Here is a 27,998-nt window from a genome sequence, read left to right as displayed (position 1 = left end):
ATTCGGAAGAATCTTGAATTACTGTACGTTGTTTAAGGTGGCCTCGGAGGAGTCTCGATTGAGGCACGCTATCGTTGGCGCCATTTTTGTTGCTGAAGTCGAACAATCTACAACCTGATAACTGAGGTGAATTACATCGGAAATAGAATAAACCCGTAAGTAATACAGATTTTTCTAAAGGAAACGATGTTTTATTGCCACGGGTCTTATTATATCATTCTTAAATACGAAAAGGTATTTGCTCTAGATATAACTTCACTGTTATACATATATAGGCTTCTTTCAGTTTCCGCACTCCATCATAATATTGATGACTAGGCAGTGAATTTCGTGCTAATAAATGTTTGAAACATCACCACCTCCGTCTGACTCAAACATTTCTTGTATTCACACAACATCATCTTATTTCTGAACTTTCTAAAAGAATATGAAATATTCACTGACTTCGCTTCGAATTATCAACTGTATTCAACATAGACGCCTTGTTGACAATAAAGAAGGAGAAGAAGTAATGTCAACTGTCATTGATATTTCTTTTACAATATTTGAATATGTAGCTTTTTGAAGGTACAAATGTAATTCAGACCACGAGCAATCCTCAATCATAGAAGCATGGCAAGGCAAGGAAATGTTGTCATACATACATACATGACATATATATAAATAAATAATTTGAAAAATAATTAAAAGGTATAGACTCGTATTTCAATCTTCATGTACTTTGAAAATTTTATTCTTAAAAAGTATTAACGCAGTCCTTCAATTTTTCCTGAAGTCTCTGGTGGAGCTTCACTTTTCCCTGTTTGGCTGTCAGGGGTCTCTATAATTCTGAAGTTCCGTGACAACTGATGCGTTGTTCTTCTATCTCATTTGATATACTTTTTTCTCCCCTTTATATTTCATTTGCATATGAGCATGAGGCAGACTTTCTCTGTATAGTAGCTTTGCTTACCAGTCTATATTCTCTAGTTCTATTTGTAAATATATATATAGTTAAGGGCATTTACTCGAGTGACCGTCAGTTGCTGAATTCCGACTCGAAAAACTTTGACACGTAAACTATTTCTTTTGACTGGGAGGAAATTATTTTCTTACCCTTGCCATGAATCTTTATACAGACTGATTTACCCGAACTTGCATGTGCATGATTAAAAACAGTATCTTACATGGTCTAAGAAGCATAAAAAAACAGTAAAATGTGCTTGCCTAAATCAAAAATTTCTTTTTTGGAGAGCTGTAAATTATGATCATATATAAAAATTGTTGTTGTTTTTAAGAAAGGAAAAAATAGGGTGTTGATATTTATTTTTCTATAGATAATTTTGATTAATCACTTCTAGTAATATTAATCTCACAAATGGAAAGGTTTCATAGCAGATACTTTAAAATACTTAGCTAGCACTTATATGGTTTCAATTTAAAACTATTTTATTCATCTTAGCTTTTTTGTACATGTAATATCCGTTCGGTGACACTGATAGGTGATTTATAGATATCAGTAATAATAATTATAACAACTATCATCCAAATCACACACATCTTCAAATAGACTGTCCTTATGCAAATTAAAATGTAAGCTTAGCACCATCAGTTGAGAAAACATTGTTGATATATATGTACATGAATTGATAATTTAGTAGCAAGATTTTCGCAGATATAAGTTTAAAGTGGGTGCAGGTGTATACATGTATGTATCACCTTGACCTAAGGTTAGGGGAATGGCTGGGATCCTGCTTACATGTTTAACCCTGCCACATTCTGTATGTATGTGCCTGTCCCAAGTCAGGAGCCTGTAATTCAGTGGTTGTCGTTTGTTGCTGTGTTACATATTTGTTTTTCGTTAATTTTTTTGTACATAAATTAGGCCGTTAGTTTTCTCCTTGTATAAAGGATTGCACTAATACACAACAGCAATTCATACCTGTAGTTTCAACAAAGAAAAAAAGGTGTATAGCTTGCTACATGGTATATATGCTCATTGTTGAAGGCTGTTCACCTATATTTGCTAACTGCAACGATATTTGATTTCTGGTGGAGATTGTATCAATGGTAATCATACATTTACCACATCTTTAATATAGATTAGCTGGACATTTAGTTATTGAAGATGAGAGACATACATTGTCATTGTAAGACCTAAAATTAAGATTTATTTGGAGTCCGATAATACAGGACTACTGGAGATAGATGTAGAGTGGTCATTAAGGAAACTAATTGCCATGGCCATAGTCAGAGTAATTTACATGTTTTTGTAACTATAGAAAGATAAACAAAAGGTGTATACATATATATTCTAGTTTGCTCATGGTTGTATGCTGTTCACCTATACTTGATTATTTCTACGTCCTTTGGTTTGTGTTGGCATTGTCATATTGTAAATCATACCATATCTTCTTACTATTAATTTAAACACACTGATAAAATTAAATAGCTGGCATGGACTCCGGGGTCACACTTCTTCAGAATCATGGGGAGAAGTGACTTCTTTTTTTGAAACTGATAGGGAGAAGTAGTGAGATTTGAAAGAGAAGTGCTCCTTCGCTTGCTGCGCTACAATGTTTGGGTTTTACTATAGTATAAAGGGTCATATGTCAATAATGTTCTTTTTATATTGTTCAATTCATATCTGAGTATACAATTTAAGTAACAGTTCAAATCCAAAGTTGTTTAAGTTAAAAATCTTGTGAGAAAGCTACCAACTAAATGTCTAGCACTAAAAAGAATTTATTTTTTTGTGTCAAAAAGGTAAAGAAATTATAATTTATCAATTATAATTCAATTAAAGAACTATTTTAAGGTTGAATATCATGTTTATGGATTTCCATCATAGCTGGTCCGTTTCCGATCGGTAGTAATTAGTAAACAGTCAGTGAGGGACTAAGAAAATTTACAAAAATAAACGATGTTTGACAAGCTATTTGGAAAGGAATCTGACGTTTCTAATGCAATAAATGGATTAAACATTTACTGGCGGCAACTTTTATCACGTTCAAATGAAGTAACAAACTTATTTTGCCGCCAAAAGTTAGATTGATGTATGCTCTCGAGTAACAAGTACAGGAAGTGCATGAAGTGGTAAAAAGTTGTCTTTTTATTAAATAACCTGCTACACACTGTAAAGTCAATGCTTAAACATCTTTTCTTAACATGCTTAACAAAATGAATCGTTTATGTCTGAATTTCTTCAATACTCAATAAAAAATTGATGTTTCATCGACTTGGTAAAAATTGAAAATGTCTGATGACAAAAGCGACTGAAAACGAGTATGGTGACCAACAGGGTGACTAGATTTCGCTTTTGACGGTCGGGCAAAGCAAAGTGACAGAGGGGAAAGCGACTTTATTGCCCTAGTCGCCTGCTAGCGTGAGCCCTGAATTGGACATTGTGTTATTTTAGAATCAGACATATGACCGTAAGATTTATTTCTAGTCAATTAGCACAAATCTACTGGAAGTCTAATTATGCATGGCAGTCATTTAAGACAATATTGTATTTTATCTTTAACTGTGGCCACATTCCTAGCTTAGACAATCAAAATAAATTTGCATTTCCCCCTCCTTACCCAATCAATAATTTTGGGCCTTCCATCTTTTGAGGACATTGTATAGGGCACTATAAAAATTAAGCCATATCTTGAACTTGGATATGTATGATGGCTCGTATCGAAGCTGAGACATTTTCACATATGTGGTTTAATTTTCGGGGTACGAAGTGTGATTCATTTTTCCGTGAATTAGCATACCCCGAAAATCTTTTCGTGATGCAGCTCTTCATGGTAAAAAGTCCTTTTTTTCACACAATAATTTCTTTGAAAATTTAATACTTTGAATACATATAATAACTCCATAGATTTTACACATTTATTCTATGGTCCTATACTTTCCAGATCAACAGAAATGGTTAAGCTCAGTCACTTGTTAAAAATAGAAACATGTCCAATATCACTACACAGAGATTTTTTGTTTACACACAAATTTTGTGTTCCTTAATTGGAGGCGCATTAGGGATATTGACCCAATTGAATTGTTTTATATTTTTCATGTCAGGGCCTTTTATCATGTTTATAGCCAACCACCAACCACACGGTATGGGTTTATCTCATTGTTGCAGGCTTTATGGTTGCCTATATTTGCCTACATCCACGTCATTTGAAATTTGGTGGGTAGTTCATGTAGATGTATCAAGGACAATGTATGTCAATAAGAACCATTATCTGTTTAGGTACATTTAAGAATTCTCATGGGATTTATAGAATACTGTAGACATTTTTTGGAAAGTTTGCTATAGCAACACTTTCCTAAGCCATCGGCCTCAAACCGGAAGTGGACAGACTATCGCAAATGTCCTACTCAAAGATGCTTTTGAAATTTTGAGTCCTTTTGAAAAGATTATAGCTTGAATAAAAAAAGGAATGAATGTTCACCGACAATTCAGATGAATTTAACTTCATTTTAAAAATGAGTATCACAAACACTACTTCGCGGATTTGCCATGCGCTGAAAAGAAAATCAAAAGAAATCTACACGAGACATCGTTTAATTCATGAATATTTCATAATTGAACATTTTCCAGCGCAATGTTTACTACGTACGATATTTACAAATGTTTATTATTAAATATTAAGTAAACAGTGTTCTCCCTAGGATTTTTTTAAGGCGCAAAATTCAAGGACGCGTAACTCTTTTTTTAGAGTGAACGTTTGTGATCTGAAGCAATAAGTCATAAATCATGACATGCAATATGAATTATAATGCTTTGTGTTATGTGTTTAATAATGCAGAGTATTAATGAAATACAAGAATATATATATGAAATAAATTGATTTTAAACACAAAAGTTATTTATATTCAGTCAATTAAAGAAGTCAAAATATAAATATTCATCTCTTCTCTCTGCTCCTTCTAGGGATATTGTTTCAAGATAAGTGTTATTTTGTTGGGCAGTCTGTTCCTCAACTTTGTCTTTATCCTCTTCAGGGTTAAAAATTAAACACCCACTCACAATAACTTTTGCTTATACCCCCTTTAACATTTCTTAGCCATGAAAACTCAGTCAGCCACTTGTCATTGAAACCAGAAACATGGTGCTTGCTTTTATCAATTGCTAAAACTTGAGCTTGGTTGGGATTAGGAGAAGCAATGAAATCTGCTTATACTGACAGTATAGACGGAGGTGTATTCCCCTTTTCATTAGAAGTCATTGGTGTGAAAAAAAACTTCTACTTCCATCATCTACCTTTTGCTTATAATTCACCCCTTTGTTATTTGCAGAAAACATGTTCATTCAGAATTAATAAATTCGAATACGGTTAAGATATTTGGTATACAACTTTTTAAAACAAATGTTTTTTATAAATGAACAGCTGACCAGTTTCTGTAGTTTCACATTACGCTTCCGTGCGTATTATTGTTTAATCCTATCTTTGGCAGATAGATATAAACGAAACTTTACAAATTCGTTAAAGTTAAAACCATTCTAATCTAATCTAACTTATCTTTAAACCCCCTTTGTAGAGGAACCATATTTTCATATGTAGAACAGGTGCTCTCTTTATATACAGTGCTGCTTCTCCTTCCACCATTGGACATCTAACCATATGTACATGCTCAGCTCGGGTGCAATCTATATACAGTGCTGTTACTCCCTCCACCATTCGATATCTGATGTGCGCATATTTACACTGAAGTCCTCCCCCAACACAATTTGCGTAAAATCCTTTATTTTACAGTTTAGTTCACTTGATTCCAGAAATTTGTGTGGTTCCCCCAACCACGCTTTTATAGATGTTGAGATAACGGAATCGCTTATTTTATTGTCACCTCGCACTAGATTTATTACTTTCCGCATACCATCTTGTAACGGGCAATATGAAGTTGATATAGCAGGCGTCGAGTAAGGCGTTCTATTTGTACTACACTGACTGGAGAGAGTTTCTTTGCTTTCGCTACCGGCGTTAAATCCAGAATATGTTGTAGTTTTTCGTTCGTTGATAGTTCATCAAATTGAATTCCCATTGCGTTCAGCGTTGTAGTTATTTCGTGAAGTATGGTGTTCCTCACTATTCTCAAGCTTTCACATTTCAAAATAAAGTGTTCTATATTTTCTTCTTCCTTTGCACATAACAGACATTTCGGATCAGTCTCATCTTTGTACATTCTGATCCTTTTGCTCTGAAGGATATACGAGCCTGTAAGCAGCTTTAATTTTACTGGCAATCTTGCTGTATCAATAGTAGAGTGGCAGTTGATTTTGAGTAGAGGGTGTATATTTCCGGTTCTCAAATTTTCAGTTGTTAAGAAATTGAGCCCTTTATATAATGGCTGTAACTGAACTATTGATCTATTCCAGTGATTGTATATTGTCTTCTTGACAGTTGAGGTCCATACGGTCTTCTTAACTGGGTTGTTCAAATACCAGCTTGCCTCCTGCAGGTCATACTTCCGTAGCATATGCTTAATAGCAATGAACCAGCTAGAACTTCCATCGTTTTTTATAAGAAGTTGGCGTTTTGCAAGTGATTTTTCTACACTGTCGTCAGGCTGGTTGCAGATGTTGTTAAATAGGCCTAATGCTCGGATGTGTACTTGTGCCTCAATAGGTAGTATTCCTGTTAGGATGTTAACAGTTATGTCTGCTACACAGGTTGGTAGAGAAAGTATTTGCTTTAGGAGTTTCTTCTGGAAGTTTTCAAGAAGTGTTAGTGAGCTTGTTGTTGGTAGTATTAGCTCTAATCCATATAGTAGTACTGGAGAGATGTAAATTGTGTACAGGTGCACCATTGTCTCTACGTCAAGACCGTTGTGGCCATGGAATCCTCCCCCAAGCAGGCTATAAGCACTTCGTCTTGCTTTTTTAATATTTTCTTCCACATTTGCTATCATGTTGCCCTTGAGTGATGTAGTTCTAATGATTCCTAGATGTGTGGCTTTCTCAATTGATGGCATATCGTTTGGTCCCATTTTAAAGGTCTGGTTGTTAGACTCCTGTTTTCGCTGTCTATGGGAGATGTTCAGGACTACACTTTTTGTTGGTTGTAGTTCGTAGCCTTCCATATATGCATAGTCATAAGCCATATTAATGAGTATTTGTGCTTGATCAGGGTCTTGACTGATAAGCGCGATATCGTCTGCACATGCTGTACTATTTACACTAATATTTCCTATTTTATAGCCAGCTCCAGTTGTTTCGTACATATTAAGAAGTTGATTGATGTAGAGTTTATACAGGTTAGTGCTGAGTATACCTCCTTGTCTGACTCCTTGGTTAACTTTAAATGGTTGAGAGATATTTCCTTCCCATTTGACTACACTTTTTGCGTTTTCGTGCAGGTCTTTAATCAGACCCCAATGTCCATCATCAATTCCTGCCAAGAATACCCTTCGAAGCATGTGGCTATGTATTACTGTGTCAAACGCTGCTTTTGCATCTAGGAGTACAAGGTAGAGAGTTATATTGTTGTCTTTTGATTCTCTGTAGCTTTCTTCTATTGGTAAGGCTGAATTCAGTGGCGATGACCCTGCTGTAAAACCTCTTTGCTTTTTGTTTTGTGTTTCTAGGACACGGTCATTTGTACGTTCTTTGATGATAGTTTCGATAATCTTTCCTATGACTGGCAACACAGTAATCCCTCTGTAGTTGATAGCTTGCTGCCTTGTTCCCTTGTTTTTAAATACTGGTGTTAAAAGGCCCATCTTGAGTGTTTCTGATACGATCCCATGTTTGAATATGCATTGTACCAGCGGAACAAGAAGTTTCTCTGTATCAGATCCTGCGTGGATGATATGCTCTATTGTTATACCATGGTAGTCTGCCGATTTTCCTTTGTTTATAGAACGGATAGCGTTTGTTATCTCTTCAGATGTTACGTTTTTGATGTTATTTTGTTGTACAAGCTTGTTTATTGATTGAATATCGTGTTCAACTAAATTATGATAAAGGCTGTCTATACGTGTTTTCTCATTGAATGTTGCCAGACTGCTAAAATGTTCTTGAAATCCATTGATAATATTATCGTTCTCAACATATTTTTCACCATTGACTTCTAGTTCCATGATCGCATCATTTCCTTTTTTCCTGTTGTTACGGACCAGTTTATGAAACATTTTTGCATCTTTTGTTCTTGTTTCGAGGATAGTTTCCTTCTCCTTGTTTTTTTGTTTAGCTAGTTCAATTCGTACTGCACGTCTGAAGTCCTTTTTAGATTGCTTCTTCTCGATAAGCATTTTATTATTTTTGTTGTTGGGTTTCCCGTGATTTTTCCATACTTTATATTTTTTCCTCGCTGTTTTAGTGCTACTTGGATTTCTGGTGTCCACACTTTCAGTTTTGGTTTGGCATTGAATATTGCCTTTGATGATGAGGTGAGGTCGGCTGTTTCCCTAAGTAGTTCACACAATTTTAGTATGGCTTCCTCTACTGCTGTTTCTTCCATATTTTCGTTTATTTGGAGACTGTCAATATGTGTATCAATGTGGGCAGAGTACCATTCTTTGTCAACCTTATCCCAGTTGACCTTCTTTTTTATCCTGTTGTTGTTTTGCTTATGATTAACTTCTGCATTTTTGTACTTGAATTTGATGCTCATACGGATAGGATGGTGATCTGACGTATTTTCTATCAGTTCGTTCAGGACTTGTTTTGCTTGAAAGTCTTGATCTGCTAGGTTATGCAAAAAGTAATCAATTTCTGAGGATTCTTGTCCTATTGAATTAACAAAAGTTTTTGCCTTGTTGTCATATTTTAAGCCGCATTCATTTATAAAGTCTCGCAGGTATAGATTACGTTTTGTGCCTGTTTGTTCATTCAGATCCTCATTTGTATCTCCTCCTATGATAATTTTATGGGTTTCATTGTAATTATTTACCAGTGACATTATACAGAAGCTGTGGCGATTCTGTACCCGTGTTGATAGTCACATATTTCCCGACGCACGGATTCACGATCAATGTTCAATGATCATTTTATTTCTAAAAATATGACAGTTTCAGACAAATTTACCTTGCAAGCAACATTTTTTCACTTTCTATTGAAGTAAATCGCTCCTCGTTATCTTTAATCAAACTTTATTTTAATTTTTTCAACTACTAATACTTTCATTCATAGTTTTCATCGTAAATATATTTAGCAATCAGTTGAACGGCAAACGCCTGAATCTGACAGATAGAGGTCAATTTGTCGACAAAAAAAGTACCCGTATGTAAAATGTTTACGCCCACAAACAGCGCCACCTATAATTTTTTCTACGGCGTCTTTGAGAACGATGTTCCGTTCTGTAGTAAATTAAAACATTAAATTAACTAAAAAATAGAAAAGTAAGTGTATAAAACTAATTAAAAGATATATTTGCACATGACTGGTTATGCATGATACGCTGGCAATGTGCGCAATGTCCTTTAATCCAAGATTCAAAATTAGTTTGTTTCCTATGTCAAAATGGCGGATTCCAATGTTTACATTTTTTCATCGATTTGAGAGCTGACACAAATTCGTATCCAATCATTAATTTGCATATTATGTACTGTGTAGGGTAGCTTATCCAATGGGATTTACTGTTATAAAGTGGCTATACGTTACCATCCATCGTTACAAAAGTGCCATGTGTTTTGTGTGTATAGCTCAGGAATGATGTGTATTCAATATTTACGGTAAATAATCAATGCTATGTTCATTATATTTCCATGCATACACAAGTCATAACAGCAAATGCATTTTTTATAGAACTTATTAGGTAAACAGACATGTTGAACTGTCTGCTTTAGCAAAAATTCGTGTAAATAAAACCGATGGGTCGTTTTGAATATTCAAGCACAGCAGACAAACACGTGGTAGATTATTCATTGATGTTTGTTTACCTAAATTGCACGCTGTTGTTACTAAATACTTAGAAATAACCATTATCGTGTTATTATTGTTTAACAGCAGATAAAATTAATTTTACAATTGCATTTAACTACTTTCAAGAGTTATATAATACACCTTGCCTAAGAAATAGGTCTAGCTAGGTCCAGGGACCTCCTTTACTAGGTCCTTAAAAAAAGAGGCTGTAATAATGTACATGATGTAAATTACCATATTTACATTCCAGCATTTTTTTGCATTTGATATATTTCATGTACATGTATGTACATAGAGTAAATGAACATACATGGGTTTAATTCCCACCCTAGGTATTAATTTTAATACTCATTAGAGGTTGGAGCAAATAGGGCAGATTGCAATTGACCATAATGTAATGTCTAAAAATGCTGATTGATGTGGCCAAGTCCTCAACATCCTTTTTTCTAAGTATACAGCAGCTCCTTTAATGATTAGTAAGGGAACACTTTACATTTTAGTCCAGTGGCTAAGTCCTGTCTTTTTTGTCTCTATAATTTTCTTATTTATATTATTATATTTCTTATATTCTCTTGTACATGTAGTAAGCTAAAAAGCTATCATTACTCTTTTTCCTCATCTGCCTGATAACAATGAAATGTGTTCATTGTTGATGTCTGTAAAGTGACTTATAATTTAACTGCTAACAGACATTTGGACTCTGGTGGATAGTGTCTATATTGTTATCTCATTGGCAATCATACCACATCTCTTTATTTTAGTACAGGTTAAGTATTTAAAGTAAATGACTAACAAACATTAAATCATTTGAAAGAAAAATTCTGCAATGATTTCAGTTTACATATATCAACAATAAAATTTGGTTGTATAAATTGTGTCATTATGTTTATAATGACCACTGTAATTGTGAACTGCCATGACTATCTTGTACAAAATATATTTGAATAAGTTCCCTAATGAATAGTATATAGATGTTTAAAAAAACAAATGTATGTACTAGTTCCAGATCTATCAATTCAAAAATAATTGATGTTTTTTTTAATTAATTGAATAATAACAACTTATTGCAATAATCATGATAATCATGATATTAAAATACAAACTAGCATTCTTATATGTGATACATATATAACTTAATGCAGCTTATTCTGAAATTGTAAGGTATGTCATAAAAAAGAGATTTTTTGTAAAAGTTACCAAAATTGTCTGTATTTCAACCACATTTAGGCCTAGGAACCTTAAATTTTTAAGTGTAGAGGTTGACAAGCTAAGTCATGACTGTAAATTCAGATATTATCATGAGGTTTTTATTAAAGTAAATAATGCGATTAAATTGATTATCTCAATAATAAGAACTCTCATTCTGATTTGATACTATGAGATTTTTTCTGATATCAGAAAAATAAATATCTCATTGTTGTCCATTCTTCAAAAAATTTCTGAACATACTGTACATGTATTTAAGTCAGCTTTGTTTTTGTCTGAGACTACTATAACATGGGAAGTGACCAATCTCTATGTTAATTGTTATAGTAGTCTCAAGTTTTTGTTTTGTAGTTCAATTGACTATGCATTTTAGAGCAGTTAAATATGAATTTGGATTAAATTTGAAGTTGATTCAGTATATTTTATGACATAATAACACTCTTTTATTTAAACAAAGCATTTTCAGACTTTATTTACAGACCAGCTTAGCTAATCATTCATTATTAAATCAATAATTTAATTAAAGGACTCAACAGTTGTTTGTAAGACTTATGAATTCAAATATAAGGAAAAAAAAATCAAAACTTGAAGTAATACATGTAATAGGAATTATGAGAACTGCATGATATCAGATTGCAATACAGTTTTTTGTTCAGTTTTCTTTGTGTTGATTATAATGTTTTAAATCCCTTTCTGGCTTTTTGGATGTTCAGATTATTTCTCTTGATTAAGAGCAAGCAACGGAACTTGTACATCTTATATAGTTTCTTATCTCGGGGGTGGATCAAGCCAATTTTCAAAGAGGAGGGGGGCATGTATTGTCTACATTTTCTTTTTTTCCATATTGTATTTTAATGTAATGCAAAGTTAAATTCTATTGTAACACAAGTTCTGCTGACAAATGGCTGATAAACCCCTCTTGTATGTAATTATTTGGCATGAAATGAAATATGTTTATTCTGTATATGGAAATTAGGAATAATCCACCCTCTCTTTATAAAAGACCTGGATCTGCTTAAAAGTTCTTGCTTTTCTCAGAATTTTCCATTGTTACATCAGGAATAAAGGCTACCAATAATCATGCTTGACGATCATTGAGGTCACACATAAAGAACCCATCTCTTTGCAGATCATAGTAGAAAAACAAAGATACAATGTAGTTGGTAACATAAATGTATTTAAAAATATCAAGAGAAACATTCCCATACAGAATCTCTGTCAATAAGTTATTTTTTCCACTCTTAACAGTGAAATCTTAAATATGTAAATTGATCGGCAAGCCTCGCATCTTGAAAAATAAAATGTCTGTAGGAAAGAACTATTGTTTCACAATTGATGCTGTGTTAGAATTTATAATATCACTCTTTTTTCCCCATATGATCAGCATAAAAAGTGACAAGTTCTTCAGTCTAAATAACTTTGTTAAATCTCATTTCTGATGGAAAATTTTCAGTGCACCAGATTAACAACTTTCTAAGTTAGATACTTATTTAAATATAAAAATTCAAGTCTAATTTTAGAGTGAAATTTTAATATATTAAACAAACTGTTCTAAACAACCAACATGTACAAACACTGAGTTTATTTTCATATCCTTTCTAAGAATATTGATACAAAGAAAGTAAAACAAAGACTTGTATCATTCCATCTACCAAAAGGGTGTTTGAGAATATACAAATAAGTCCAAGTTTCAGAGAAAAGTCAGTTATCTATAATTTTCTTCTTTGGAAGTTTTCAAAAATCTGTTTTAGGGTACTTGAAAAAATGCCATATTCAAACATTCCATGACTATTTTAATGTTACAAGAGTAGAGGAACATTAATTATTGAATGGTTATTCAAGAAAGTGTCGAAATATAACTACAATCATTAATTTTACTCGAATTTACTGTTGTGAACTTGCAGTTTCCTACGACGCGTGTACGGAGTTATCTCCCGTTGATCTCCGCTTCGCCACGAATAAGCTGACACAATTGCGTATCCGGGGAATTTATGATCTATAATTAATATATAAAATCCAGAAAATGGTTTTACTTCATATTTTATACCCCTCCATACGTTACCAAACCCATTTAAGAAATGATTTGGGATTTTCCGTAGACCTACGCAAATTTTCCAAAAAAAATTTCAACTTCCATCGTTGTTTTAAAATACTTTTATAACACCTTTCATAAATAAGTATACATAATAATGAAGCTTATTCACTCAAGATTTGGAACCTACAAGTTTTATTTATGTACGAGTTACAATTAGACGATACGAGGTAAACAAGAGTGCACACGCTGAAATGTCTCGCCTTCTTTACTAATCATTGATATTATGTTGATAGTCCTAAATATAAAGCTTTATTACAACTGTCACATAAACTTAACATTAACCAAGTAAACTAAACATTGACCAATGAACCATGAAAATGAGGTCAAGGTCAGATGAACCATGCTAGGCAGGCATGTACAGCTAACAATTCTTCCATACAACAAATATAGTTGACCTATTGCTTATAGTTTAAGAAAAACAGACGAAAACACAAAAACTTAACACTGAGCAATGAACCTTGAAAATGAGGTCAAGGTCAAATAAAACCTGTGTGACTGACATATAGATCATAAAATATTTCCATACACCAAATATAGTTGAACTTTTGCATATAGTATTAGAAAAAAAGACCAAAACTCAAAAACTTTACTTTGACCACTGAACCATGAAAATGAGGTCAAGGTAAGATGACACCTGCCAGCTAGACATGTACACCTTACAATCATTCCATACACCGAATATAGCTGACCTATTGCATGCAGTATTAGAAAAAAAGACCAAAACTCAAAAACTTAACTTTGACCACTGAACCATGAAAATGAGGTCAAGGTCAGATGACACCTGCCAGCTAGACATGTACACCTTACAATCATTCCATACACCAAATATAGTAGACCTATTGCATACAGTATAAGAAAAACAGACCAAAACACAAAAACTTAACTATAACCACTGAACCATGAAAATGAGGTCAAGGTCAGATGACACCTGCCAGTTGGACATGTACACCTTACAGTCCTTCCATACACCGAATATACTAGACCTATTGCTTATAGTATCTGAGATATGGACTTGACCACGAAAACTTAACCTTGTTCACTGATCCATGAAATGAGGTCGAGGTCAAGTGAAAACTGTCTGACGGGCATGAGGACCTTGCAAGGTACGCACATACCAAATATAGTTATCCTATTACTTATAATAAGAGAGAATTTAACATTACAAAAAATCTGAACTTTTTTTTCAAGTAGTCACTGAACCATGAAAATGAGGTCAAGGACATTGGACATGTGACTGACGGAAACTTCGTAACATGAGGCATCCATATACAAAGTATGAAGCATCCAGGTCTTCCATCTTCTAAAATATAAAGCTTTTAAGAAGTTAGCTAACGCCGCCGCCGCCGCCGCCGTAGCCGCCGCCGCCGCCGCCGCCGGATCGCTATCCCTATGTCGAGCTTTCTGCGACAAAAGTCGCAGGCTCGACAAAAACCAAGAGGTGTACACGTTCACAAGAAAACGGTAAACTCTGACCTTTTATCACGTGACCAATGTCTTGAACTTAGACGCCATTAAATCGTTTGCCGTTCAACTGAATGTGTATTCAAATTTATCATGTGTATTTAACACGTTCATTGGTCGTGTTAAAATAGATTCTTCTTCTCGACCAATGAAAAAATTTGTTATATAAATGGTCAATAAACATCATTGGGCCACAAACTTGGAAAACACTTTCTCAAAGAAACAAGATATTGTACAGCTTGTAATCGACTGTAGCCACTTCTGTGCATTATTCAAGAAGGAGAACATTATCAATATCCATAATCTTTCGGCAAGTCTATGTTATAAACTTAATACACATAGAATCTGACTTTTAAAGTAATAACTCAGATATATAGGATACAAGGAGATGATCATAAACTGATATTGTATATAATGTGGCTACTGAACAGTGCTTTGCCAAATTTTTGTATGTATGTATATAGACAGATAAACAGGGAGAGACAGGGTATTTTTCCCGCTTAACTTATACTGTATAAAGTATCCTTTTAGATTTTAAGTTTATTCCCGCTTAACTTTTACTGAATAAAGGTATCCTCTTAAGATTTTAAATTTATTCGTACATATAAATTTTTTAATTAATTTCCCCTATTTATACTGTTTAAAAGTGTCCTTTTAGATTTTAAATTTATTAGTATAAATAAATTTTTAAATTGTGTGACACATTTCAATACACATACACAGCTGTATGTGGTGTTCCATGAATGGAAGGATATCCATGCAATAGAAGAAGAAGAAGATCACACACAAGATGCGTAAATACAATGTATTTGCGATCTCTTTCTTCAATTTCTGCACTGAAGTTTTTAAAATTTTTAATTTTCTTCAAAAAATATCTATCTTTTTGATGATCATTTACGCTATTATCTGATAACATAGTCTGATAAGGCTGAGATAAGCGTGGCTCAGGTAAAACTAATTAAATTAAGTTAGCAAGTAATTTTTGCACATGGATTGGACCTATGCGGTATGGACTTTGCTTGTTCATTGTTGAAGGCCGTACAGTGACCTATAGTTGTTAATTTCTGTGTCATTTGGTCTCTTGTGGAGAGTTGTCTCATTGGCAATCATACCACATCTTTTTTTAAGTTACAGGTCAAGTTTTAATATTGGTCCAGTCTGGTGATTTTGTGCAGAGCTATGGTCCTTGGTATATTGTTTACACCATGACAAGTTATAGATCAAGTTAGAATTTTGTTCCAATACAATGAATTTTTAACAGGTAGGGGACTATGTATTGCCATGCAATACTCACTGAATGCTTGTTTGTAATGGTCTTCATCGCAATTTTAAAAAATCAGACAATTATAAATATTTGTTGGATGTTTAATTTTAAAAATGCTGCCACAAGATTTCAAGTATACATGTCATGTATGTAGGTAGTTGATGCTGTAATACTGTTGTACAATTTGTGAATTTTGTTTTCAATTTGACAGTTTGATAATTACACTGCATTCTTCCAATTTTTTATATAAAAGTAAATTTTTTGAGTATTTTTTGTACCCACATGTACAATGTATGCATGCCATGCACCACACAAAACAATAGACCCTCTGAAGTATTTGACCGTTTATTTGACATTTTCAGTTTGTAACCAGTGGAGCTGCACTTTGGTGTCTACGAGGACTATTGCCCACTAAACAGGAGACAACATTAGGGAAGCTTTTTAATGTGATTGAGTTGCTGACCAGTGAATCTTATCATGAAAACGAATAGGAATACATTATTGAATCTACAAGTGAAGCTGTTTCATTGGTGGAAAGAGATTTCCCTATTGCATTACAGGTATGAGACAAACTTAATCAGGATGTGCATTTAGTTTTATCTTCACAAAAAGATAAATGTCAAAATTGGCTGTGTTAGCTTTGAAAGTACAAATGTAATATGGAGTTCAAAAAGTAAAGATAAAACTTTTTAGTTGTATAATTTAGAAATTTACATATTCAATAAAAAGATTGACAATAACAAGTTAGATTTTAATACACATTGAAGTATTCTGTAGTTAACATTCTAGTTTAAACCAGTGAGTTCTCTGACGTGTTAAAATATATGTATCACTGCTTTGCTAATTAAATAGTTTCAGTCATAAAAAAATATGAATCGTTTTCACATTAAACTGATAATAAGAACTTTGGTAAGTTTGTCTATGAGGTGACTTACTGTAACTAACATCTAAAGTTCAAATTAGGGAGATTGATGCAACTATTGATTACTACACAACCTTCAACAATGAGAAAAACCTGTGTTGTAAGATATAAAAGGCTCCAAGGCATTATTAATATCAATGAATTCAACTGATAAAACAGGTAAATACATGATACACTGATGAGTCATATTATTAAGGATGTATGTACTAATGTGAGGTTTAGGAATTTGTGTCGGATCTTGGAACTCCTTGAATTTTTTCCCAACAATACAGGGTAAAATATTTTGCCCCATAACACCCATTTTTCTATTCATATACAACTTAATTAGCTCTTTATATTAAAGTCATTTACCAAAATTTAAGCAGCAGCTTCATTTTTTTTTTCTTTCGAATTGTGATTTGTGGTATTGGTATTTGCAGTGTTCTGTGGTTTGCTAAAGTGTATGTCATATTTATTTTAACCATTACTGATACATTGTATTTTGTTTATGTTATAGACTATTACAACACATCTACTTCATCATATACCAGAAGGATTTGCAAATTTTGGTCCTCTTTATGGGAGGTGGTTGTTTCCATTTGAAAGAGTAAACAGTTGGATAACCCGTCAAGCTTTAAATAAAAACAAGATTGAAGCAATAATCATGGAGACTTATGCTGTAAGTATATGCCATATTAGACAACTCAATAATTATATTTCAGTCCCAACACCAGATCATTACCCAAGTATTCTTTATATGAAAGTGAAAATTTTTGTCACAAGATTTTCATGTCAATTTTTCTGTTTAAGGATTTGAAATTAACAAGATTATTATAAATTATAAAGTATATGAATGAAGGAACTAAAAGAAAACATGAAAAAATGTAGGGTCTTTGTGATTGTTTTCAAGATATAAGCCGTTGAAAATTTGGCGGGAAGTGAATCCCTCTAGATTTTTTATACATTTAACATAGGCATCAATTTTTCTTTCAAAAACTATAAGAATAACGGATTTTTAAATAAGGCCTCTTAAACTATATGTTGTAAAAAGATATAAAAAGAAAAGAAAGGGTTTGGTAACAGAATGTGTCAATGGCACTCACTACATCAGTAAAAGCAGAGGATTCAGAATAACGGGCAAAAATTCAAAAGCAAGGAACATTCTTAAGCTAGATTTTATTTCATGGTTATATTTTTAAGAAGTAATTTTCCTACCCTTTTTTTCATTAAATGTACTGTCATGACAGTCATAAAGCAATGGAAAACCAAAACCTTTTCGAATTTTGTTTTAGGCGACAAGTTTGATTTTGACTGTTTTTGATTTGGAAAACGATTATATGAATGTATAATCTTATTTTATATTTAATATCAGAAATCCAGTGGACCCGTTCAGTTCTTGCATGTTAAACCTTAAATGAAATATCCATTTTTATACGCCCGTTTTCGGGACGTATTATGGTATACTGTTGACCGTCCGTCGTCAACATGTCGGACATGAACTCAAAAAGCTTTAACCAATATGCATGAAACTTTGGTGAATTGTTTATATCTATTGACGTGAGCTCCCTTTCGTTTTTTTATAAATTTCAGATTTATCATTTCTGAGTTTTGGGGTTTTATTCATTAAAAAAGGAGGGATTTTCCAGTTTTCCGACAATAACTCAAAAATGCTTTCAGCAGTTCTCCTGAAACTTTGGTCAATTGTTTATATCTGTTGATGTAAGCCCCCTTTAGAATTTTATAAATTTTAAATTTTACATTTCTGAGTTATGGGGTTTTATTTATTAAAAAAAGGGGGGATTTTCCAGTTTTTGGACAATAACTCAAAAATGCTTTCAGCAGTTCTCATGAAACTTTGGTGAATTATTTATAGCTATTGATGTAATCTCTCTATTGATTTTCATTTTCATTGAGAATAAATTGAACTTTATGTGATTTTAATCTGACAACAGATTTACTTAGTATTGCACAACAGCAAGAAATCTTTAATTGAAGATAAATTCAATTCATATAACCAATTTCAAGTTCTTTGACTACATTTATTCAGAAACCTATAATATGTCAAATATTTAATTACAATCCAAATTCAGACCTGTATCAAGCTTGAATATTGTGTCCATTTTTGCCCCAACTGTTCAGGGTTGGACCTCTGCGGGCATATCTAGCTGTGCTCAGCGAAGCAGTTTATTTAAATTGTTTCTCATGGTCATTTTTTATTTTTTAGATTTACGATTGGTGTGTCTACATGATAATGTCTGGAAAGGTCAAACAAGATGATATTGACATTGGTAAACTGGAGAGACTTCTTTTAGAAGATGAAAAAGATGACAGTTGTAGTACAAATGAGAAAAAATTCTCTATTGATGATAACATTTTGAGGGAAATGGCCAATATTTATGACTTTTGTTTGATTTCAAGAATGAGAAAGGAAGGCAAGGAACTTGCTTCATGCACAAGATCCTATGGAAACACTATATATGGAAACACTGGCAGGAAAATCAAATTTTCACCTTATTCCAATAACAAATCTTCAAATTCATACGTGTATGCTGTAGATCAACATTCAACTGATTCATTTCTTGACAGTATGATATTTGGTTCAATTTGTAAGATTTTTGAGCATGTTTAGAGAGGACAAACATACACATGGGTTTTACTGGATATATTTGATGATGTTAGATATGAAGATGGATTCTGGAGTGTGTTAGAGAGTAAAACCTCACAGAAAGCTGTTATGTTGAAAGATGTCAGTGCTCCTCAGATTGTTGGGAGAGATAATGATCGACTTCATTATGTCAGTACATGTATCTAGCTTGTAATTGATCAGTTTTCTTTTCTTACTTTATGTATATAGACAATGTTTTAAATTTCTCCAAAACTGCTGTTAAAATTTTACTTCCTTGATACCAATGCGTATTAATGTTAAATAAAAGCTCCTTTTCTTAAAAATACCATGAGAATCTTTATTTCAGACTGAAAAGGTCAATATATTTACATGAAATAGAATATTCTGTCCATATTTACACATATAACTGTCTGAATACTGTGAATTCAGAAATTATTGCGTGCATTTTTTTATTGCGATTTTGTCATTTTAGACTAATTTTAATTTTTGCGATATTCAGAAATTTCCTGTTTGATTCAAAAATAAATTTTTAAAATGCGAGTTTTAATTATTGCGATGATAACCCTGTCGCATTTTTCGCAATAATAAAAACATCGCAATAATTTCTGAATATACAGTATTCATGATATGTTTAGATATGAGTAGTTATTTATTTGTTATTTTATATTGGAATGTAAGGTTAAAGTGATTAAAGGAAAATCTCAAATTCTTAAAGCTATTTAGTAAGATAGGTTTTTCTTGTAGTTATCTTTAATAATTTTTTGTACATGTGTATTCCTTCTTACCCATGATACTTGGCCAGAAGTATGGCTGTTTCTATAGGAAAATGGAATACCACCAGATTTCGTGTACATAGAATTTTTTTTTATTCTAAGTCTTAAAGTCTCAGAGAATTTTAACTATTTGTCAGTACAATCTGTACATACAATATATATATATATAAATAAATTTTATTTTGAGTGTTGCTCATCGATTGAACCTGTACATAATTACAAATAAATTTAAGTGATCTCTTAAAAATGAAATTAATGCCCAGCCAAAACAAAGTAAAAGGATAAGTATAAAATTTGGCATACAGATAAGGCTAACTTGTACTTATTTTAAGTGAATAATGTCGTAACATCTTTATTTCTTATTATGTATTTAGAAACATTTTCAAACTCTAGCTCATATATTTTATACTTATCAACAAAGTCACACACTTATTATTTTCTATGAAGTTAAAAAAAAAATTTGAATTGAAAAACAAAAACAAAAAAAATTTATAGATTTATAACTAGTTAATATTTTTGACACAATAAATTTTGAAGTTCAACTTATTCGTAAGGAAAAACGTGGTGTTTTTTTTTTGTATTGCTGAGTTTATAAAAGTGTATCATATGATCATTGATAATAATTATTTCTTAATTTGCCAGGGTATTTTTACATGTGACTGCACTAGTTTATACATTTGATCTTGCTGTATTGAATTACTAGTCTTTCAGATGTGTAATTGTTACATTTTGTTCAAAAAATATGAATAAAACTATTCTTGCACACAAATTTGTCTTTCTTCTTAGCTGAAACACTAACAAGTAAGAAAACAAGTTATATTGGCATCAGTTACATGTCAATAATGTGTTCAGTCACTCCTAAGTATACCTGCATATTTGTTGAGTGTTAAATTGTTTGTTTTTTTCAAACCACAAGAAGATGTACTCTGGACATGTATGAACAGAACAAGCATGAAGACATCCAAAAATAAATTTTCATAAGAAAGAAAACAGTTAAATGATACCACATGTGCTAATATGGAATAAACAGAACAAAATACAGTATTGGGTCGTCATGACATATTGTTTGGTGGATAGTCATTCAGTGCCAAACAGTTGGAAAGTAGTCTTGATTTTTTTCTTGTATGACAGCAGTATAATGTCTTCAGCAGTTGATATTTTGTATAGACCTATCATTGGTTAAATAGGGCAATATGGATACTTTAATAGATTTCAGTACGCTATGTGTGCAGGGTTTAGCTGTAATCAATATTTCAATTCTCAGTATGTGAAAAATAATAATCTGCAATTGTTTTTATAGTTATAAATAGTTGTCTTCGCACAAACACCAGTTGAAAGAGACTCATGCTAATATTCACTCGAGAAGGAAGCCATGATTTTTAATGTTGGCATAAGAATTTAACATTATCAGACAAATGCTAATGATATTTAATTAAGCGTTAAAAAAATAGTCACAATAGGTATATTCATAGGCTTCCAAAAATTAATTGGATATGCTTTAGAAGGATGGACTTTCAAATAACCGTTATCAACAAGTAAACACATACAAATAAGGCGACATCTTTAAGCTTTTTTTAACAAGATTCAATACCATGTTGCGTCTTGAATAAGTCGATACAAAATTCTCAATAGAATATGGAGTAAATGCACATTGAATATGCACACAATTAAACATACAAATCTCTCGTGGTAAAAAAAGCTGTAATTCAATGTTTCGTCATGAAATGTTTTATCTAAATAAAAGGAGATGTGATATGATTGCCATTGAAATTGATTTTAGAAGTTAATGGCATATGTTGAAACAGAAACAAAGGTGTTCCGTAAGATATGTGTACTGGTATCTTCATTGCTGTTATTGACGTTATATCGAACACAATTATTAAATGAATTGCTGTTTAATTACAACTATTTATCATTATTTTCATTTCTTTGAAATATTTTCAATCATTGAATTCTGTCCAGACAATAGCCGTTTGTCAGGCAATTAAACAGTTTAGTTGTCTTTTAAAACAAATTACACAAGCAATTAACTTAAAATATGTTTCACTTGTGAAACTAATGATAAAGTAACAACTTGGATTAATGGCTTTATTGTTTTTGATTTAATTTTAATGAGAATGAACATCAAAAGCTACATGTAAAGAGTCGGAACAACAAACATGTTAAGTTTTTAATTGATCTACGTGTAAGTTATTAATTAATTCAATCGTAAAGGAAAAAAGGAAACAATTTACCTATATATTTAAACTGCTTTTTTTTCAATTTAACGATGTACTGATCAAAATACAAATTTTGAAAATGATTATTCAATCGTAAAGGAAAAAAGGAAACAATTTACCTATATATTTAAACTGCTTTTTTTTCAATTTAACGATGTACTGATCAAAATACAAATTTTGAAAATGATTTAAAACGCAAAAAAATGTAAAACTATTTTACACCAGCCTTTTATCAATCAAAACTAATTAATTTAAATTTATTCTTAAAATTTACCGATGTATAAATGAAGCCGGACAGCTTGAGAAAATTTGATGATTATATTTCTTTGGTTTATAAAAATATTGACCTTTTATGAACGACATAAAAACATGTACATGAAAAGAAAGAAAAAAATGCCAATTTAATTATAGGCCAAACCATTGACTTCGATTGAGACTTGTATCTTTGGCATGCATACCACATATCTATAAATACCAGTTATTTCAGATATATCTTCTTAAACTTAAGTTACAATTATATATTATATGGTGTACTCACATGAAGCAAGGAATGGGCAACATTGCCCCTGGTGAAGTAACTGTCGGAACTGTATCCGTAGCTAATGCCTGGATCTGTTTGTGTTGATATTGTTGCTGTAGGGACAGGTTTCCAACAGCTACATGCCTCGTTGTAGGCGATCAGTTTGGCACAACATAAACATCCAATAGTACATATAGCGCGATTAAAATGAGTTGGTTGAGAACCTGGTTGACTGAAGCTAGTATCCATGATTAATGAAATAATCACGTTTAAAAATTATTGTTTATATATGAGGGGGGCTTCGGTCAGGGAAGCCATACCTCTGTTTGAGTGCATGGCAAGCCAAGGGGTGCAGGATATTGTCATAAATTCTCTGGAATTATCAAACACTTACCTGTCAGCAGATGTCAACCCTAATTAATAAACTCTGTGTTGTTGTAACTATTTCCTTGTGTTTGTGTGCATATATTTTATCAGATATTCTAAAAAAAAAAACTCTAATGAACGAATTAACTTTAATCTCATAAATCTACATTTCATAGTTACAGAGAAAATATATATTTACAATGACAAATACCTATATAGAGAACATGCACATAGGTGAAAACTTGACTTCACTTAGCTTGTAGGACCGATTTACCTGTATTATTTGTAGAAACTTAGATTATTTTTATATAAGATGATCGATAGTGCTGTCTCAATTCAGAGTCTGAAGTTAATAAACCATTAATTTTGTATGAATATAGTATAGAATCTAATAGTGTTTCTTTTGATATAAAATTTACAGCAATATTCCAGTAAAAATGCGGTACGTCTAAAAACCGCTCAGGACATCAAAAGTGCACTCAGGACATGTAATAGATGTTTTAGATAGCGTTAAGGGTATGCATTCGATAGATTATTTAAAATTGATCTTATACTTTTTATTTTGATAAAATCAATTCCATATTTGAGAAGTTTTTATCGGCACGCGACGTTTTTTTTTATTTGTTATGCACGACAGATGATCATATTCAATACCAATCATCGTGTTGATTAGGTCGTTTGATTTTTTATAAGTAGGTATGTCATGTATGTCACTGTGATTAGTGATGGTAATAAACACATACAAGTAAACTCGGTAAGCAAACAAAAAAGGGTTCCTTTGAAAAATAATAAACATATTATTGTTTTTGCAAAAATGTTAAATAAACTTTTCATTTTGTTTCAACTTTGTAGTAATTGAAGCCAATTGAGAAATCATCACAATGTCGGAAAATTTTCCATTCAATTTATTTCATTTGAAAACGTTAAAAGAAATAGATCGAATTCATTACAAAATGTAGCGTCCTTTGGGATCAAAATCCCGTTTTAACAGCGTTTGTCTACTTTTGCCTATTGCCGAACATTCTAAAACATAATGAAAATCGTCCTCAATATCACCGGAATTACATAAAGTATAAATAAAGTGTTCTCTCTGATTATTTTGCCATCTACCAATTTCATTAGACATTTTTGTGTTCAAAGTTCTAAATCTACAAAAGAATCACGATTTTTGATGTATAGAATACCAAAGTAGGCTTTAACAAGTTAGATTGTTTTTGCATAGTCTTAATCGTTTTTTCCCCCATTTTTTCTTGAAACTCCTGATAGAGTTGAACATTATAAATAGACAGCTTACATATGCAAATTTTTTTTTAAAAAATATATATATTTCGCCATTAAAACTCATTCTTGTCCAGTAATACATTTCATGAACGAGTAAAATTCTGAAATAGTTATTTTATTACGCTTTTATCTTTATTGCGATAGCCTATTTGTGAAAAAAATATATATACGATCTAATTTCAAATTTCAGATTCATTCCCCCATTTAAAACAAGAGTGCACACGCTGAAATGTCTCGCCTTCTTTACTAATCATTGATATTATGTTGATAGTCCTAAATATAAAGCTTTATTACAACTGTCACATAAACTTAACATTAACCAAGTAAACTGAACATTGACCAATGAACCATGAAAATGAGGTCAAGGTCAGATGAACCATGCTAGGCAGGCATGTACAGCTAACAATTCTTCCATACAACAAATATAGTTGACCTATTGCTTATAGTTTAAGAAAAACAGACGAAAACACAAAAACTTAACACTGAGCAATGAACCTTGAAAATGAGGTCAAGGTCAAATAAAACCTGCGTGACTGACATATAGATCATAAAATATTTCCATACACCAAATATAGTTGAACTATTGCATATAGTATTAGAAAAAAAGACCAAAACTCAAAAACTTAACTTTGACCACTGAACCATGAAAATGAGGTCAAGGTAAGATGACACCTGCCAGCTAGACATGTACACCTTACAATCATTCCATACACCAAATATAGTAGACCTATTGCATACAGTATAAGAAAAACAGACCAAAACACAAAAACTTAACTATAACCACTGAACCATGAAAATGAGGTCAAGGTCAGATGACACCTGCCAGTTGGACATGTACACCTTACAGTCCTTCCATACACCGAATATACTAGACCTATTGCTTATAGTATCTGAGATATGGACTTGACCACGAAAACTTAACCTTGTTCACTGATCCATGAAATGAGGTCGAGGTCAAGTGAAAACTGTTTGACGGGCATGAGGACCTTGCAAGGTACGCACATACCAAATATAGTTATCCTATTACTTATAATAAGAGAGAATTTAACATTACAAAAAATCTGAACTTTTTTTTCAAGTAGTCACTGAACCATGAAAATGAGGTCAAGGACATTGGACATGTGACTGACTGAAACTTTGTAACATGAGGCATCCATATACAAAGTATGAAGCATCCAGGTCTTCCATCTTCTAAAATATAAAGCTTTTAAGAAGTTAGCTAACGCCGCCGCCGCCGCCGCCGTAGCCGCCGCCGCCGCCGCCGCCGGATCGCTATCCCTATGTCGAGCTTTCTGCGACAAAAGTCGCAGGCTCGACAATTAGAGCTCGTTCTCATGCCCAGTAATAAATTCTTCGAACGAGTTTGAAAAGGGAAATAAAATTTGATGAAGGAATTTCTCCAAAACATTTCCCTTTTATTTTCATGAAGCAAGATTTTGTTTTGTATCGTAATTTATCATAGGACATGTAAACAAATCCGTCCGTTTGGAACAAACCTTAACTTAAGTAGCTTGATGCATACGGCTCCAGTATTACAAGCCTTGACGGTATTTAGATCAATTCTGAAATTGAATCTATCCCCGTTTTCCTCTCAGTTTCTGTCATTCATCATATTTGGGTATTTTTCTAATAATCGAAATTAAGTTTTGCGTAAAAAATTTTCGTATCACACTCCATGCGTGCAGTGTGATACTAGAAATATCTCTACATGCAAGAAATATATACCAGGCAAAGATCATAAGAGAAACTGTATTAAAATGCAGTGAAAGTGAGTTTTTTTATTTTTTCTTCACAATCGTAAAAATGCACAACGCATAAAGTAAATTTAACAACATGAAACAATTTCTAAACAACTTCAAAGTATCGTATAACGTGTATAATCTAATTTTATTCAAAACACTGTTTTAATAACATGATTTTCATAAGCAATTAGGATAATCCAATCAGTTTTGTTAATTGGATAATTTACGGCTGAGTAATTGTGTAATCAGTGACACGTGCCCTTATTGTTTTAAATGATAAATATCTCTCGAAGTTCGTTTTTAAAATCTACCAAAATTTACCACTGAAATAAACAGCTTGCAACGAATACAAACATTCGTCCTGTGTGCATATACGATAACTATAAAGAGTCCTGTCTGTCTCTCTATAGCTACATCCAACGCTTTACAAGTCATGATATACTGATATTCGTCACCGATATCACTTGAGCCGCAGTGATGACCAAGTCTGTCTTAAACAGGTTTTATTGGTATAATTTTATGAAATTATAATGAATATAGAAGAGAATTACGGTATGGGTTTTGCTCATTGTTGAAGGCCGTACGGTGACCTATAGTTCTTAATTTCTGTGTCATTTGGTCTCTTCTGGAGAGTTTTCACATTGGCAATCATACCACATCTCGATCTTTTTTATATTTACAGTTAGACTTCAATCGACCCCTCCACCCCCCCCCCCCCCCCCCCCAGCCCCCAGCCCCCCCCCCCCCCCGCCCCCTTTTCTTGAAACTCCTGATAGAGTTGAAGATTATAAATAGATAGCTTACATATGCAACTTTTCTTTCAAAAAAAATACCAAAAATACATTCTTGTCCAGATGTATATGTCGGCAGCTAGGAGCTTATTCTCACTGTTTTGAATCTGAGCTATTCAGAAAGCTATTATAGTTCTTATTTTAGTTTTAAATACTTTATGAATGCTCCGCAAAGATAAAGAAAATTTGCATTTAATACGAAATTTGATTAAGCGTGTTGCATTCGAAGTGATCAGACTACCGCTAGGCCATTTCAACTCAATATATCCTTGCATCGGTAAAACTATGAATCGGCTTTGGCAAAACTTTTAGAATTTAAGGATGCTCTGCTTTTTAATTTACAATAATTGTTAACACTCTGCATGCATATTATCATAAAACTATTAGAATTTAAGGCTGCTCTGCTTTTTAATTTACAATAATTGTTAACACTCTGCATGCATATTATCATTTCACTGAATATCAAGTAATATTTGTTGATGGGCGGTTGATGAGTCACAGAAAAGACATGTGACAAGTAAACTGTTAACATCAAAATGATTTTTTGTTTTCAGTTGCACTATAAACCTACGGGATATCATACATTCTATATAAGGGTTTCAACGTGGTAACTTTTCTCCGGGTTAATGCACGGTATTGTGAATTTTTTTTCACAATTGAATTTATAGAATTAACTTTTTAAGATTCATTTTCCTATGTATCAAGATCAGCGGCGGATCCAGGATTTAGGAAAGTTGGGGCGAAGTATGGAATCTTTTGCCGAACGTAGCGAGGCGAAAAAAATGTTGACTTTTCTTTGGGCGTAAAATGCACTAATTCAACGGCTCCTGATGTGGGGCATGTATATTCTTACAGTTAAAGTGTAAGGGTTAGACATTTTTGATGCCGTATTCTCCTCATTAAATGTCTATCATAAAA

General features: G+C 32.6%; 1 protein-coding gene and 1 long non-coding RNA gene across 6 annotated transcripts in view; one reads left to right on the top strand and one right to left on the bottom strand.

Moving 5' to 3' along the window:
* LOC127700850 (deoxynucleoside triphosphate triphosphohydrolase SAMHD1-like) overlaps window positions 1–23,010 on the bottom strand; it is a 148,294-nt gene extending 125,284 nt beyond the window's left edge. For all 3 annotated transcript variants that reach the window (XM_052204543.1, XM_052204545.1, XM_052204544.1), the window contains exon 1: window positions 22,919–23,010. The gene's annotated coding sequence lies outside the window, so the exon portion shown is untranslated. The remainder of the gene's footprint in view (window positions 1–22,918) is intronic.
* Window positions 4–20,930, top strand: LOC127700856 (uncharacterized). Of its 3 annotated transcripts, none has more exons than XR_007981742.1 (4): window positions 4–155; window positions 16,224–16,421; window positions 17,280–17,441; window positions 18,987–20,930. It is a non-coding gene; the product is annotated as an uncharacterized LOC127700856 (long non-coding RNA). The 3 variants fall into 3 exon arrangements; XR_007981741.1 differs by lacking the exon at window positions 4–155 and adding an exon at window positions 9,488–9,645; XR_007981743.1 differs by lacking the exon at window positions 4–155 and adding an exon at window positions 14,569–15,858.
* Window positions 23,011–27,998: the final 4,988 nt, after the last annotated feature.

The sequence above is a fragment of the Mytilus californianus genome, unplaced genomic scaffold (assembly GCF_021869535.1).
Source record: "Mytilus californianus isolate M0D057914Y unplaced genomic scaffold, xbMytCali1.0.p SCAF_5, whole genome shotgun sequence".
NCBI lineage: Eukaryota > Metazoa > Mollusca > Bivalvia > Mytilida > Mytilidae > Mytilus > Mytilus californianus.
This window is presented reverse-complemented; position numbering and strand designations above follow the sequence as displayed.